Source organism: Giraffa tippelskirchi, chromosome 2 (genome assembly GCF_054371585.1).
Source record: "Giraffa tippelskirchi isolate mGirTip1 chromosome 2, T2T-mGirTip1v1.2.pri, whole genome shotgun sequence".
NCBI lineage: Eukaryota > Metazoa > Chordata > Mammalia > Artiodactyla > Giraffidae > Giraffa > Giraffa tippelskirchi.
The window spans coordinates 179,098,107-179,116,320 of NC_137276.1; the positions used below are offsets into that span (position 1 = coordinate 179,098,107).

General features: G+C 38.4%; 1 long non-coding RNA gene across 2 annotated transcripts; it reads right to left on the reverse strand.

Annotated features, from left to right (window-relative positions):
- Positions 1-582: 582 nt before the first annotated feature.
- LOC145526620 (uncharacterized) lies at positions 583-11,329 on the reverse strand. 2 transcript variants are annotated; one of them, XR_014069036.1, is made up of 4 exons: positions 11,161-11,302; positions 9,768-9,836; positions 8,433-8,543; positions 583-1,527 (listed from the first exon to the last, which is right to left on the reverse strand). It is a non-coding gene; the product is annotated as an uncharacterized LOC145526620 (long non-coding RNA). The 2 variants fall into 2 exon arrangements; XR_014069030.1 differs by lacking the exon at positions 583-1,527 and having other exon boundaries at positions 8,205-8,543; positions 11,161-11,329.
- Positions 11,330-18,214: the final 6,885 nt, after the last annotated feature.

Here is an 18,214-nt window from a genome sequence, read left to right on the forward strand (position 1 = left end):
ACATATTTTTAAAGTTGCTTCTTTATACCTGAAATGAGCCTTCATGGTGAGTTCAATGGTTGTGATAATAATGCCCCTTATGTGCATCCAAAGAGAAATAAAGGAAAAGGCATTTATAGTTCCTTACCTTCCATACAAAAAAATGCCTTGGGACAAATTCTTTGAATCAAGAGCTTTAGGATAACCCAGTTATAGACTAAAACTGCAAGAGAACAAACTGATCTTTATTTCCAATCTTTTAAAAATTGCTTTTGCTATATATTTGCTCTATATATTGCTTTTGCTCTTGTATCCATAATATATATAATATTTCAGAACCAAATACACTGTTTATGCATAATGTGGATCAGCCAACTTCGAGAAGCTTGTTGACTATATTTTCAAGCTTTTTGTAGTTGCTGTGGTTAATGGAGCTGAGTGAATTGATAAAGTAACTCACTTCATGTTTTTCATGGAAACAAAGTCATTTTCTCCATTACTGTGCTAAAATAACATTTTTGCTATCATAAATGGGCAGACCATGATCCTGTGCTTAATTTTCCTTTTAACATTTAGACAGATACTCTTTTCTCAGTCAATCAGTTTTCTTATTTTGTATTTTGTAAGCATCTGTGTGATGCTTTTGTTTTGTTTGTTTTAAAACCATTGATATAATAATTCTCCTATTTTTTAATGAGGTTTAGTTTTCAAACTGGTAGATTGTGTTCTGATGGGCCCAATGATCTCTCTTCAAATAAGCAAGATATCTCCTTTTCCTTTTAATACATGTGTTTCTTCTTCAGATCCAGTTAAAAGCATTGGCTTGCCAATACTTGCTGCTTCAAACTGTCAAAGGCAGTTTTCCCTATAATAGAATAACCTGAAAAACATCAATAACCTGTAGTGTAATTCAATATTTAGGATTCCAAATGATTTTTGTAAATCAAAGGGGAATATCACACTCAGAATTGTTTCCATACCTATAAAAGGCATAGAACATTTCTTTACTTTTTTTTCTCCTTTCTGCTCAATATTTCAATACTTGCCAAATTTTTTGACTGTGTTCAATGATTTTTCCTTCATCAGATAGGAACTTTAAAGAATCACTTCCCTGGTGTCTCAGTGATAAAGAATCTGCCGCCAAGCAGGAGATGTGAGTTCAAGCCTGGGTCTGGAATGCCCCTTGGAGTAGGAAATGGCAACCCACTCCAGTATTCTTGCCTAGGAAATCCCATGGACAAAGGAGCATGGAGGGCTAGGGTTGAAAAGAATCAGGCCTGACTTAGAGACTAAACAACAACATAAACAGTATAAGTAGGAAGCCCATAAAACTTTGAAATACTTACAAGTTATTAGAGTATTACTATAGTAACTTAAGATTACATTACTATTTTTAAGCAAAAGTTGTGTCTTTTTTCAAATTCCTTCTTATACAGAGTTGTAGGGTAAAAATGGCCATAGAACTGGAGCATGCTCAGCGTGGGTTCTGATGACTCTGGCTCTTGCAGAATTTTGAAAATTTCATTTGCATTGCCCTGGAGAGTTGAACTGATAATAGAGAAATTGGAGAGAGTCAACTCTTTGATAATTACTAATATATTTTTCAGCACTTAAAATAGCAAAATTTATCAATATTTATGTAGCAGTTGTCCCAGTGTTAAATATTTGAGTAGCTAAGATTTGAAAAACTAAGAAATATACACACATTTAATGCTAAGAATTTAAAGCATTCACATTTTGAATATTTGTTTTAGTGGAAAATACATTTTAAAAATTATATATAGTAAATCTTACAAAATGTCATGAACAAAATATTTTTCTTCTTCCTTGTTCTTCAGTAGATATGCAGATATTAATGATATTACAATTTTCAGTGCCTTTAACATTTCAAAACACCTATGTTTTAAGATACCCTTCTATATATTCCAAAACATTTCTGGCTTTCCTTTTTAAGATGTTGTACAGAATAAGACCTATATGCCAGCTGCAAAAGGATATAAGTCTTAGAGCTCTTGAAGACTATAATTCTTTTAAGAAAGATTCAGACATCATTCTTTGTGAAGCAAGAATAAAATCATGCCCTTTATTCATTGTCAATGGACTCGCTCTTCCAGAATACATTACTATCTTTTATCTAATAGCCTATTACAGACCGTAGAGCATGTAAAAGCTGTGATATTGCTCAGGGTCTACAGATTTCATTTTTTATTTCAGTGCCATTATTAAATAACCCCTCAGATGGAAATTCAATACTAGCATGCTACATGATAAGCTATGTTAATAGCTCATGTTATGCAAGAATTGAGCAATTACTTGAAACTTAATAGCAGGTCTGTGAAAATGTGTAATTGGCCAGATTCTCATCCACAGTAATGTTATGTAGTTACCTTAGTGATAGCAGATTAGCGTGTGGTCTTTTGTAAAAAGCTTATGAAGCACAGCCAGATGACTAAAGAGGGGATTCCTTTTGTACGGCTTTATTGGAATGAGAGAGATAGACACACTTTGAGGAGTGGTTGACTTGAACAGAAGTGGAAGTGCTACAGTGAGATTCAAGTAGTAAAAACCTGACGATTTTGATTTTTTTCCATCTTACACATGTATATGTCTCCTTGAAAGTAGGGCTTGTAGAGACTTTTGCAATAAGAAGACTATCATAAGTTTTAAATATACTGCAGATGGGAAGGTTAATTTAAAAAGAAAAAAAATCTCAAATATAAAAAGTCAAGAATGAAGAAGGAAAAATAATCACCAGCTGGCAGATTAGGTATAATTATAATTAATGATGATGATGTTATTATATTCAGAGAGCAGTGGTACAGGGAAGCCACATTAAAAAAAAAAAAAGAGCAATCATGAGAAGTTTGAAATATTGGCTCATCAGTAGGAGCCATAGAGTTGTGTACTTACTGAATTGATATAGATGATTCTCATGGTATTTCATAATTAAAAAACATTTTTTTCTATACCAGTGAAAACCCTCAGAAAAATCATGGAGCTAAAAAGTTAAATCAGAGATAATGTTTAAGAAAGGGCTTTAATTTGAAATTCTCAGTCAAACTATTTACCCAGTAGCAAGAAATAGGGTAATGACTGACTTAGAGCTAGAAGAGACCTTTTTGTACAAATTGGTATTTCCAACAAAGCCAGTCAAACCCAGAGTGATTGCTCATCCAAGGTCACAATAGCTAATTAGTGAAAGAGTTAGGGCTAAATCCCAAGATTCTAGTTGCATAGATCAGGGATCATTAAAACTGACTTGCTAAAGTAAAGACCTTTAGGTGGAATTTTAGGTGAAATAAAGGAAAAATCTTTTTATTAGATGTACCATTAAATAAAAACAATCATAATTTTATCTAACTGGAAGGATAACCCCACAAAACATATGGTTTTGCAAATCAATGGGGATTAAGACCAGGAGAATCACAGAAATGTAGGAAACAGAGCTCCTACCCTTAACGTGCTTGCATACAAAGGCACTGGCTCTGAGATCCAGTGCAAAAGCAACAGATTGAAAGGTACCTAGACTATAAGTAAAGGACACCCATTTACTAAGTTTAAAGCAGCTGCTGAAGAGAGAGGAACTTGCAGGAACTTTATCCAGGGATAGAAACACTGATGAGTGCCATTTTTGCAATCTCATTATAACTGGTAACAGCGTTGATGAGCACCATTTTCAGTGCCCCCACCCCAAACCTGCTAGTACCAAAGCGCATACTCTGCCCACCTTGTGCCATGAGTAGCGTCTTGTAACCCATCCACCCCACACAGCATTGGTGCCACACCAGGTTGGGTGAGCACCACCTTGTGAAGATACTGAATAACAGCTGGACTGGGGGAGGGCCCTTAGACTTGAGCTTCACACAAAAGGCTGAAATGAGTGTACCCCCAAGCCCACCCAAACCTCACAGCAGCTGAGCCATAATAGAGATTGGTGGGTGCCCTGAGTACCAACCATCTCACACGGCTCCTGAGCCACCACCAGGCTAGGCAGGCACCTGAGTTCATCCATCCCTGTGTAGCAGTTGACCCACAACCATCCAAGCCAACACCCTGAACTCTGCCCACTCTTCACAGAAACTAGGCCACAACCAGGACTACCAATCATTTAAAACCCCTCCCCCTTTAACAGCAGCCAGGCACACAGTGTAGAAGGAACATCCATAGAAAACCTGTCTCTGGTGGCCAGGGAAGACTGTGCTTGTGGGCCACGTGGAACAGCTCCTACAAGCCCACTTGTTCAAGACTGAGGGATGCAATCATTCTGTCCAATACATATAGATAAACACAGAGAGACAGGCAAAATGAACAGACATGCAAGTATATTCCAAACCAAAAAACAAGGCAAATCTCCCAAAAAGACCTTAGTGAAATAGAGATAAGGAAACTGTATGATAGAGCTTAAAATAATGGTCATAAAAACGCTCACTGATCTCAGGAGAAGAGTGGATGAACACAGTGAGAACTTCAACAAAGAGGTAGAAAATATAAGACAGTATCAAACAGAAATTATAACTGAACCAAAAAATACACAAGAGTGGTTCAACAGCAAAATGGACAAAAGAGAAACGTGAATCAGTAAGCTGAAAGACAAAGTAATGAAAATAGCCAAACTGGACAGAGCAGCACAGTGAAAAAATAATTCTAAAAAGTGAAGATACTCCAAAAGATCTCTGGGAAAGCACCAAGCAGAATAATATTCACATTATAGGAGCCTCAAAAGAAGAAGGGGAAGAAAAGAAAAATTATTTGAATAAATAATGGCTAAAAAATTCCCTCTTCCGGAGAAGGAAACAGACATCCAGCTCCAAGAAGCCCAGAAAGTTCCAAATAAGTTGAATTCAGAGAAACACACCAAGACACATTATAATTAAAATGGTGAAAGTTAAGGATAAAGAGAGAACCTTAAAAGCAACTAAGGAAAATGAAAGCTTTCCCTCTAAGATCAGGAAGAAGACAAGGATGCCCACTCTCACTGCCTTTATTTAACATAGTATTGGAAGTCTTAGCCACAGCAATTAGGGAGCAATAAATAAATAAATAAATAAATAAAAGGCATCCAAATTGGAAAGAAAGAAGTTAAGCTGTCACTATTTACTGATGACAGTACTATATATAGAAAATCTCAAAGATTCCACAAAAAAATATTAGAATAAATAAATGAATTCAGGAAAGTTGCAAGATACAAATAGTATACAAAACTCTATTGCTTTTCTATATGTTAATAAAGAGCTATCAGAGAGAGAAATGAAGAAAATAATCCATTTTAAAATTGGATCTATAATAAAATAATAAAATACCTAGAAATAAATTAAACCAAAGAGAAAACTTGTGCTCAGAAAACTATAAAACATTGGTAAAAGCAATGTGTGTGTGCTCAGTGGTTTCATTGTGTCCGACTCTTTGCGACCCCATGTACCACAGTCCACCAGATTCCTCTGTCCATGTGATTTTCCAGGCCAGAATACTGGAGTGGATTGCCATTCCCTACTCCAGAGGATCTTCTTGACCCAGGGATCAAACCCACATCTTCTGCATTGCAGGTGGATTCTTTTATAGCTGAGCCACTAGAGAAACCCAGAAGCAATTTAAGATGACATAAATAAATGGAAAAACATACTGTGCCCATAGATTGAATGAGTTAATATTGTTAAAATGTCCATACTATCCAAAGTAATCTACAAATTTAATGCAATCCTCATCAAAATACCAATGGCATTTTTTTTACAGAAGTGGAACTAAATACCAAAATTTGTACAGAACCACAAAAGATTCAAAATAATCAAAGAAGAACAGAGGTGGAGGAATCATGCTCCCTAATTTCAGACTGTACTACAAAGTTATAGTAATTTAAACAGTAAGGTACTGGCACAAAAACAGACCCACAGATCAGTAGAACAGAAAAGAGAACCCAGAAATAAACCCATACTTTTATGGTTAGTTAATCTATGACAAAGGAGACAAGAATATACAATGGGAAAAAGACAGAATCTTCAGGAAACTATGTTGGGAAAACTGGACAGCTACACGTGAAAGAACAAAACTGTATCACTTTCTTATACCATAAACAAAAATAAACTCAAAATGAATTTAAGGCTTAAATGTAAGAACCTGAAATGTTGAAACTCCTGAAAGAAAACAAGCAAAGCAGAAACAGACTCAATGATACAAGGAATTAGTGAGAGAGGAGTCACTAAATGGTGTTTTTGTAGATGCAGTTCTTGCCCTGATGTTTATGTCCATCCATCTCACTTCAAAAAATGGCTTTTCTTTTTCTTTTCTTCTTTATCTTTGTTTTAGATGTATTTGTACGTGAAACCTGATTCTTCCAGGATCTTACTAGATTGAATAATTCTACTGTCATGGCAATTGTAATTCTGAATTTACTGGCTCTTGTCTCCACTTTGCAAAAACTCCACCTCCAAACTGTTTCTGGGAATCTCCAGAGATTACTCTACATTTGCTCACTAATCAGTCTACACCTGCTGGGGATTGCACTCTGGACACCATGGTACTCCAAAGGGTATCCCCAGCAGACACATTTGTAGTGTCAGCATATATCATGCTTGGCACTAGGCACCAATGAACACTTGCTGAATGCACCTTCTAAACACTGGATAGTTTTATTATCATGGTTTAAAGGTTAGTTTTTGAGAGAAAAAATCTCTCTGTTCTTGGCACTCCACCATACTAAATGAATCCCAAGGCAGTGCTCCCAATATCTGACAGAGTTTTTGGTGAGACAGTTATTTCATGTTCTATTTAGGTCCCTTTTATCATTTTTAATTTTTTTTATTTTTAATTTTTACTAATTTCTATATAATAGTATATATAAAATGCTGCATAGACAAAAAGCATTTCTGAAACTTGTCACTTCTTTGAGATTTGTGCAGTTTACACACTTTAAAAAAAAAGTCAACGGTGGAAGAATTTTTATCTCTAAGGAGAGAGGTAGATTTGATTTGGAAATAGTCAAAAGTCACTTGAGACTAGGTCTGGTGAAATACAGTAGGGAATTACCTAATTCCCTGTTCATAATTGTGTGAAATAAGCATGTAGAAGGATGACCTATATTACTGTTAAAATATCTCAAAACATGCCACCCTAAAAGGAAATTACATTACCAGAACATGTAATTGTTTTTGAAGTTTTTCTTTGGGTACAGAAATACGTATCTGACTTTATGATGAAATATCCATGGCATCTAAAAGTGGGTCCAAGTTGGGAATGCCTGGGAGACAATGTGAGTGAAGACTCCATATTATAATCCTAGGCCCCTTTCTCCTGAGAATCATAGTATTTGTACTGCATTTAACTCCTTTGGCTTCTATCCTTCTTCCCCTAGGAAGCTTTCTCTCCCATAAGTTAGGTTAATCTTTTTCCAAATGCATTTATTTTCAGTCCTTTGGCTCCTTCTAGGAAGGCATGGCTACCTTTGACTATGACTTGAAGTATCTCAGACTTCCTGAAAATTGATTTTGGGGAGGTTTTGTCCACCTCTTCACCAGTTACTACATAATGCCTCTTGGATTCAGCATGGATTCATCTTTACCTCCAATTTTATGCTTACCTAAGCCTGGAGAGTCCCAGGGATGGCGGAGCCTGGTGGGCTGCCGTCTATGGGGTCGCACAGAGTCGGACACGACTGAAGCGACTTAGCAGCAGCAAACCTGACATATTTTAATGACCTGGGAGCCACTGTTTAGTATGTTTCCCTCATGGTGTAAAGCCAAGATTAAAATACTGATCTACTTGAAATGATTGCTTTGTAAATAGTGTTGTGTCTGAAAAATATAATCTATTTTAAGTCCTCAGTTCTTGGCTTTGTTTTCACAATATAAAAGATCCAATCCACCTGTGCATACTGTGTTTGCCAGAGTTGTCATCACCTGCAGGAATTGTAAGACATGTTTATCAACCTTAAACAAGAGAGGTGGATTTGAGGTCTGCCCTGGTTAGGTGAGTCTGAGTAAATGCCATAAATGTTAACTTCAGCCACAGTACTTTCTTGGTAAATAAAGAATGCTATAGTACTTTCAATTCTTCATAGCTGAACAATGAGCCCATTTGAGATAATAATTTCAACTTTGAGCTAATAATAGCATTATTTAAGCTAATCATTTAAACACTCTGTTATGATTACTCATATCTGTTGTGAAAATTTAGAAACAAATAATGCTCATTCTACATTCTACTCAGATAAAATTGCTATCAGCTCAGCAATAACATTATGCTCTTTTACGAGCTCTGTCTCTATTATTAATCTATTGATGCACAACAAGTTTGCCCAAATATTAGCAGCTTAAAGCAACAACAAACAATTAAGGGCCAGGTCCTGGAAGATTAGCTGGATGGTTCTGACTCGGTCTCTCATGAGGTTGTTGGAGTTGTCGCTCAGGGCACCAGTCACATGAAGACTTGACTGGGGATGGAGATTCAGTTTTCAAACTCACTTGCATGGTTGTTGGCAGAAGGCTTCACTTTCTTTCCAAGTGAATGTCTCTGTTTGGCTGTTCATGACTTAAGCTGGCTTCCAAAAGTGTAAATGTGGGGAGACAGAGAGACTGAAAGAGAGAGATATAGAAAGACAGAGAGTGAGAGAGAGTGTGAGAGAGATTGAGGAAGGAATCCCTGACTCTTATGGCCTACATCTGAGAGTTACACACCATCACTCCTATTTACTAAATTCATACAGAGAGAGAGAGAGAAGTCTACTCAGTCATGTCTGACTCTTTGTGATCCCATAGACTGTAGCCCACCAGGCTTCTCCGTCCATGGGATTTTCCAGGCAAGAGTACTGGAATGGGTTGCCATTTCCTTTTATAGGGGATCTTCCCAACCCAGGATTGAACCCAGGTCTCCCACATTTCCGGCAAACACTTTACCATCTGAGTCACTAGAAATGCTCAGATTTCTCAAAATTCATAGAAGGAAATAGCTAAGTTGAGCCCACACCACAGAAGGGGCTTATGTAAGAGCATGAACACTGGGAGGTGGGAATCAATAGGGTCATTTGGGGGGGTAGTTACCATAGCCACCAACTTGCTGACTGGACATGAGCAGGGACTATGCCTCTTGGAGTTTTTCTTTTCTCTTTTCACAGGTTAAGGGAGTTTCCTGGATAACTCCTTCTACATCAGTTTGGGCTCTCACAGATAATAATATACTAGAGAGAGATGAGATGCTGGAGGACCTGAGCAGAAGCACATTTATTGAATGGGAAAATCTGACTTTACCACTTTTACCCAAATATCCCAAAGGGACAGCTGATTTTTTGTTTTGCTTTGTTTTTGGCCATCTGAAACATCTGTTAAAGATGCCTTATAACAGTGATCATGGCACTTGCAAATAATTAGAGAGATTATTTTATATATCACTATTTAAGGATGATTTCTCAACTTTCCTCATCTTGTCTTCAAGGACATCAAGATCTAAAAATGTTTCATAGGCTGCTATGCCAATGACTGGCATTTATCTTTGTACAATAGTGTATAATAGGACTACTTTTGCTAAGAAAATAAATAACATGTATTGAGAACTACTGTGTGCCTAGCACTCTTCTAAGTGTATTTTAATCCTCCCAACAATCCTGATGAGGAATCAAAATTTGCTTTGGTTATACATACGTGGCATGGCACAGTCAGGTTTCAACCAGACAGCCTGACCTCCAACCAGGCTCTCAACACCTATACTCTACTGTGTACAGAGAGGCCACAGAACTTGCATATGATCATAAAGCAAATTTAAGTAGGAAATGCAATTTACAATCACATACTCAGGGAACTCACACTCATGGCAGATGTTGTTGTGGTTCTGGAATGACTCAACTCTTCTTAAAGCATATTCAGGCCCCAAAACTGCAGGCAAATAAAAAGGCTGACTGCATCAGATCTAAATTAGGGTTTTGAGTACATCAGACATTTTTTAATTTTAGGAAGTCAATGTGAACCCCAGTTTCTTAATTACATGTCAAACTTAGTAATTTTACATTCTGAAAGCATAAAGTTTCCCTGTTGCTATAGTGTCGGTTAGATAGAATGACTTCATCTTTTGTCCAGTTTGCTAAAAAGAACCTGGGTTTCAGTGTGGGAAAAAACAAATGGTAGCTAGGTATGAGTTGACAAACACGAGTCTCAGTAAACACCAATTATTTCTCTTGTTTTTGTTTCCAGAGTGAATCACATGCTAGAGAATCACCGGAATAGCTTATGATAAGGCACACAGGATACCTAAAGCTTCTCTGAAGGATTTTTGTCAGTATTTGTTCTGTTTTGTAGATCTCCTCAACAATTCAGAGAAAATTCTGAGCATGTTTACTGGCTGCTTCAGTGAAAACAGCATACAGCATGTAGTTTATCTCTAATGCTTTGAGGAAATGATCATATGCACTAGAATACTTAGTTTTCTTCGTTTTTAAAATTTGTTTAGTACAAATTAATACTGAGAGTGTCACAGTGTAGTGTGTTGAATATGGCTGGCTAAATAAAATACAGGACACTGAGTTCAATTTGCATTTCAGATAAATGACAAATAAATATTCAGTGTAAAATATATGGTACCTATTTAAACTAAAAAATATATATATTTGTTTCTCATCTGAAATTCAAGTTTAACTTGTTGTTCAGTCACTGACTCATGTCTGACTATTTGTGACCTCACTCCAGGCTGTGTCTCTCCTCCACTATCTCCCAGAGTTTGTTCAAATCCATGTCCACTGAGTTGATGATACTGTCTAACCACCTCAGCCTCTGTTGCCCTCTTCTCCTTTAGCCTTCAATCTTTCCCAGCATCAGGATCTTTTCAAATTTAACTGGACATCTTATTTTTATTTGCTAAATGTGGCATACTTAATTTTGGGGCCTTGAGAAGAATTGAGAATCTTCTCTTCCCTAATGTGTTGGGGATTGGAGGCTTCATTTTTTGAACTCTAAAGTGTTAACTATGTAAGAACTGAGCCTTCGTTCAGTTATGAAAATAAGCAGAGGTTATGAACTAAGATAGACTAGTTTCCAACTTAGCACTGCTACTTACTGTCTGTATGACCAGGAGCAAAGTATTCATGTGTTCTTGTAAACTGTTCCCTTTTATTTTCCAACTCTAGCCTATCTGTTTAAGATTTGATATTTTTAAAGCAGTATTTGATTTATAACAAATTGAAAGGAACAGAGATTTCCCATTTACCTGTTGTCTACACACATGCATGACCTTTCCAAATATTAACATCATTCACCAGAGTGGTACATTTTTATCAATGATTAACCTGCTCTGAAGCATCATAGCCACCTAAAGTCCACAGCTTACATTAGAGTTCACTCTTGGTGCTGTACATTCTATAGGTTTGGAAAAATGTATGATGACATACATCCATCACTGTAATGTCATAAAGAATGTTTCACTCTCTTAAACATTCTTTGTGTTTTGCCTATTCATATCCACCCCTACTCCCCCACAAGCAGTGATCCTTTTACTCTCTCTAGTCTGCCCTTTTCCAGAATGTCATATACTTGGACTTATACAGCGTGCTTTTCAGATTAGCTACTTTCACTTGGTTACATGCATTTAAGATTTCTACACGCCTTCTCATGGCTCAATAGCCCATTTCTTTTTAGCACAAAATAATATTCCACTGGGGCATGGCAATCCCCTCCAGTATTCTTGCCTGGGGAATTCCATGGACAGAGGTCCAGTCCATGGGGTTGCAAAGGGTCGAACACAACTGAGTGACTAACACAATATTCCATAGTCTGGATGTACCACAGCTTATCCATTTATCTTCAGCAGGACATCTTGGTTGCTCCCAATCTATATTTATTGTGAGGCATTTCAAGAATATTTATCACTCCTGCAACTTTTGACATTCTTAAGACTGTTGAACTTCTCAGCCAGGATATTAACTCCTTATTCTCCTAAAGTTATAAAGTATGCAGGGTACAAAACTACACTACATTTACTCTAGTATTTGTAGTACCAGGGTCAAATCATGTTTTGAGGACTAGCGGGAAGAGTTCCTTTTTCCACCCCATCATTTAGGGTATCTAAAGTGCTAACTCTATTAGCCTTTGCCCTGCTTCATTCTGTACTCTCAGGCCAAATTTGCCTGTTACTCCAGGTGTTTCCTGACTTCCTACTTTTGCATTCCAGGCCCCTATGATGAAAAGGACATCTTTTTTTGATGTTAGCTCTAAAAGGTCTTGTAGGTCTTCATAGAACCATTCAACTGCACCTTCTTCAGCGTTACTGGTCGGGGCATAGGCTTGGATTACCGTGATATAGAATGGTTTGCCTTGGAAACGAACAGAGATCATTCTGTCGCTTTTGAGATTGCATCCAAGTACTGCATTTTGGACTCTTTTGTTGACCATGATGGCTACTCCATTTCTTCTAAGGGATTCCTGCCCACAGTAGTAGATATAATGGTCATCTGAATTAAATTCACCCATTCCAGTCCATCTTAGTTTGCTGATTCCTAGAATGTCGACATTCACTCTTGCCATCTCCTGTTTGACCACTTCCAATTTGCCTTGATTCATGGACCTAACATTCCAGATTCCTATGCAATATTGCTATTTATAGCAACGGACTTTGCTTCTATCACCAGTCACGTCGACAGCTGGGTATTGTTTTTGCTTTGGCTCCATCCCATCATTCTTTCTGGAGTTATTTCTCCACTGATATCCAGGAGCATATAGGGCACCTACCGAACTGGGGAGTTCATCTTTCAGTGTCCTATCTTTTTGCCTTTTCATACTGTTCATGGGGTTCTCGAGGCAAGAATACTGAAGTGGTTTGCCATTCCCTTCTCCAGTGGACCACATTCTGTCATACCTCTCTACCATGACCCGTCCATCTTGGGTGGCCCCACATGGCATGGCTTAGTTTCACTGAGTTAGACAAGGCTGTGATCCATGTGATCAGATTGGCTAGTTATCTGTGATTATAGTTTCAGTATAGCTCTATACAGTCAGCAAAAACAAGACTGGGAGCAGACTGTGGCTCAGATCATGAACTCCTAATTGGCAAATTCAGACTTAAATTGAAGAAAGTAGGGAAAACTACTGGGCCATTCAGGTATGACCTAAATAAAATCCCTTTTGATTATACAGTGGAAGTGAGAAATAGATTTAAAGGACTAGATATGATAGACAGAGTGCCTGATGAACTATGGACAAAGGTTCATGACATTGTACAGGAGACAGGGATCAAAACCATCCCCATGGAAAAGAAATGCAAAAAAGCAAAATGGCTGTCTGAGGAGGCCTTACAAATAGCTGTGAAAAGAAGAGAAGTGAAAAGCAAAGGAGAAAAGGAAGGATATTCCCATCTGAATGCAGAGTTCCAAAGAATAGCAAGGAGAGACAAGAAAGCCTTCCTCAGTGATCGGTGCAAAGAAATAGAGGAAAACAACAGAATAGGAAAGGCTAGAGATTTCTTCAAGAAAATTAGAGATACCAAGGGAACATTTCATGCAAAGATGGGCTCGATAAAGGACAGAAATGGTATGGACCTAACAGAAGCAGTAGATGTTAAGAAAAGGTGGCAAGAATACACAGAAGAACTGTACAGAAAAGATCTTCACGACCCAGATAATCACGATGGTGTGATCACTCACCTAGAGCCAGACATCCTGGAATGTGAAGTCAAGTGGGCCTTAGAAAGCATCACTACGAACAAAGCTAGTGGAGGTGATGGAATTCCAGTTGAGCTATTTCAAATCCTCAAAGATGATGCTGTGAAAGTGCTGACTCAATATGCCAGCAAATTTGGAAAACTCGGCAGTGGCTACAGGACTGGAAAAGGTCAGTTTTCATTTCAATCCTAAAGAAAAGCAATGCCAAAGAATGTTCGAACTACCACACAATTGCACTCATCTCACACGCTAGTAAAGTAATGCTCAATTTTCTCCAAGCCAGGCTTCAGCAATACATGAACCGTGAACTTCCAGATGTTCAAGCTGGATTTAGAAAAGGCAGAGGAACCAGAGATCAAATTGCCAACGTCCGCTGGATCATCGAAAAAGCAAGAGAGTTCCAGAAAAACATCTATTTCTGCTTTATTGACTATGCCAAAGCCTTTGGCTGTGTGGATCACAATAAACTGTGGAAGATTCTTAAAGAGATGGGAATACCAGACCATCTGACCTGTCTCTTGAGAAACCTGTATGCAGGTCAGGAAGCAGCAGTTAGAACTGGGCATGGAACCACAGACTGGTTCCAAATAGGAAAAGGAGTACATCAAGGCTGTATTGTCATCCTTTATTTAACTTCTATGCAGAGTACATCATGAGAAAAGCTGGGCTGGAAGAAACACAAGCTGGAATGAAGATTGCCAGGAGAAATATCAATAACCTCAGATATGCAGGGGACACCACCCTTATAGCAGAAAGTGAAGAAGAACTAAAGAGCCTCTTGATGAAAGTGAAAGAGGAGAGTGAAAAAGTTGACTTAAAGCTCAACATTCAGAAAACTAAGATCATGGCATCTGGTCCCATCACTTCATGGCAAATAGATGGGGAAACAGTGGCAGACTTTATTTTGGGGGGCTCCAAAATCACTGCTGATGGTGATTGCAACCATGAAATTAAAAGACACTTACTCCTTAGAAGGAAAGTTATGACTAACCTAGATAGCATATTTAAAAGCAGAGACATTACTTTGCCAACAAAGGTCCATCTAGTCAAGGCTATGGTTTTTCCAGTAGTCATGTATGGATGTGAGAATTGGATGGTAAAGAAAGCTGAGCGCCAAAGAATTGATGCTTTTGAACTGTGGTGTTGGAGAAGACTCTTGAGAGTCCCTTGGACTGCAAGAAGATCCAACCACTCCATCCTAAAGGAGATCAGTCCTGGGTGTTCTTTGGAAGGACTGATGTTGAAGCTGAAACTCCAATACTTTGGCCACCTCATGTGAAGTGTTGACTCATTGGAAAAGACCCTATTGCTGGGAACATTGGGAGCAGGAGGAGAAGGGGACGAGAAAGGATGAGATGGCTGGATGGCATCACCGACTCGGGTGGGTGATGGGTAGCCATGGGTTTGGGTAGATTCCAGGAGTGTGATGGACAGGTAGGACTGGCGTGCTGCAATTCATGGGGTTGCAAAGAGTCGGATATGACTGAGCTACTGAACTGAACTGAACTGAAAGTGTTAACATTCTCCCTATTACACAATTCTCTTTGCAAAAGACCTCTCTGTGGGCCCCAAACTTCATATTAGCCTATCTTACTTTCCTTTTTCCTTCCCTCGCTCCTTCTTTTCCTTTATTTATTTATTTTTTTTAAAATTTCTCTTTCTACACTATTGCAGTTCAGGTCCTATGGAGTTGCCCTGAAGATAAGAAGATTAATTTATAGAGAAGAGAACCGCATGGCAAACTGCTTTCCCCATCTAGAATACCCTACACCTTTACCTACAACCACTGAATTTGTTCAGTATTTAGCAGGATGAATTCAATGTAGAATTCAATATAGAGAAACAGAATTAAATGACTGCTTGAATTCAAAGCTTCAGAAAAAGACTCGGGGGAATACTGTGTAATAGTGATGTGTTTTGTTGTGGACAGTTTTGGGGTGAACACTGGAATCTGTTTATGCTTTACTTGGTGTAGGCTCTTTGGGGATAAAATAACAGGACTAAAGGAAGTGATACTCTGGGAAAATGCCAGAATTAACAATCAAAAGAATGCTTTCGATAGGCCAACATCCAAAGTACAATAATGGCAAAAACACCAAGCTATGTCACAGCTAAACAGAACATGCAGGACCTCTGAATGTACCTGTCCTTCCCCACGTGCTAGTCTCAATTCCTAGAAAGCTCTTTTCCTTTTATCTTTCTAAAACTGTTTTATTCTTTTCATGAATCACCTTCTGCCCAAATGTGTGTTTCTTCTCACACAACCATTGCACAGCTTATACATCCTGCAAATATTTCTTTGCATATGCCACTTGCAATGTTAATGATCTCTTTGCATATTTCTCTCATCTCCTTGAAGGCAGGGACCATCTCCTAATCATTTCTGGGCTCCCAGTGTACCTTTAGCATACAGCTTAGTGCATGATATTCTGCCGTAAATGTTTGGTGAATTTAACATAGCAGGATCTTTGGCTATAAAGTGAAAATGAGCATTTGGATTATCTCATTGCATCATATATATTATTCTCAACTATTAAACATGTTTAAAGTTTTAAGAAGTTATAAAAAAAGACACTAGCAATGTGAACAATCTGATATGTCACGAGTTGAAAGATATTCATCTTCTGGCACCTAGGTGCTCATTCCAACATTGATATGTATCTTTCATTTTCTTATCATGCCTCGAGTCCAGATGGATTTTTATTAGTTCATCCAACAAGTCAGCAGACTTGACTTGTACTTAAATCAGTATAATTAGTCTAATCTTAAAGTAAAGCAAATGCAATTGCTAAATGGGCCTAGATACTTAGTTATAACTTTTTAGTGCCTAATAAATTTAGATGAGATAAAAGACCAGTATACTTCCCTGTGCTCTGATGCACAGCTTTCTGATAGCACTGGCTGATGCTACAGATTTTCCTAGTCTTTGGGGTTCCAGTAATTTTTCCTGACCCAGAAAATATTTATTTACAGAAAATGTTAATGGATTTTATCCACAAAGTAAATACATTTTTGATCCTGTATCAGAAGCCTGTTTTCCACGAATTTTCAGTGACTCTGAAACTTTCCATCCTTTTGATGAGTAGCCGCCAGTTCAGAGGGTTTTCTAAGAAAGCACTTTTCATACAAGCTGGATATAAGAGTGAGAAAATATTAATAGTGAACATTCATTAAGCACTGTGCTGGGTGCTTCACATTCAGTCCTCACAGCATTCTCTGAGAGAGGTGTGATTCTAAACCTCACTTCAAATGACTAGTAGCTGTGGAAGAAGACTGCATCCAGACCCTGTTCTCTTAAAAGCCACTGCAATTGACTGTGGAATGGACATACATTATTGTTAAAAGTTGTGATTAAAATATATTGATTATGTAAATGAAGCTTTCCTGCACAAAGATTACCCTAGGGAGGTGGGTGGTGGTGGTGGTTTAGTCTCTAAGTCGTGTCCAACTCTCGCAGCCCGGAGGACTAGAACCTGCCAGGCTCCTCTGTCCATGGGATTCTCCAGGCAAGAATACTGGAGTGGGTTGCCATTTCCTTCTCAGAGGATTTTCCTGACCCAGGAATCTAACCTGGGCCTCCTGCATTGCAAGCAGATTCTTTACCAACTTGTGCCCAATTAGGAGCAGGTATTGCTTTTATTTTGGGGGGCTCCAAAATCACTGCAGATGGTGACTGCAGCCACGAAATTAAAAGACGCTTGCTCCTGGGAAGAAAAGCTATGACCAACCTAGACAGCATATTAAAAAGCAGAGACATTACTTTGTCAGCAAATGTTTGTCTAGTCAAAGCTATATTTTTTTCAGTAGTCATGTATGTATATGAGAGTTGGACTATAAAGAAAGCTGAGTGCCAAAGAATTGATGCTTTTGAACTGTGGTGTTGGAGAAGACTCTCGAGGGTCTCTTGGACTGCAAGGATATCCAACCAGTCCATCCTAAAGGAATTCAGTCCTGAATGTTCATTGGAAGGACTGATGCTGAAGCTGAAACTCCAATACTTTGGCCACCTGATGCTAAGAACTGACTCATTGGAAAAGACTCTGATGCTGGGAAAAACTGAAGGCTGGAGGAAAAGGGGAAAACAGAGGATGAGAAGGTTGGATGGCGTCACCGAGGCGATGGACATGAATTTGAGTAGGCTCCGGGAGTTGGTGATGGATAGGGAAGCGTGGCATGCTGCAGTCCATGGGGTTGAAAAGAGACTGACACGACTGAGCGACTGAACTGAGCTGATTGCTACTGAACCTGGAGCAAGTTCCTATCTACCAAATCCACAGTCCACGTGATCATTCACGCCACCATCACAAGAGGGCGCTCGTGGAAGACAACTGAGGCTACACCTTCCTTTTTCCCTGGGGAAACTGTCTTTCCTTTAAAAGGTGTTGCCTCGTTTGGGAATTTATCCTTGCTACAGCTTTTCCAGTGTATTCCAAAGTTCTTCCGACAGTTCAATTCCCTGCTCGTTACGCTTAATTGCATCACTTTTTTGGCACATTCCATGAAAATAACATGGTTTTAGAAAGACTGTTTCCAGGGTGGGTACCGAAAAACACCATAATCATCTAACACAATACAATTCAGCTACTTTTAAATGACATTCTTTCTGTT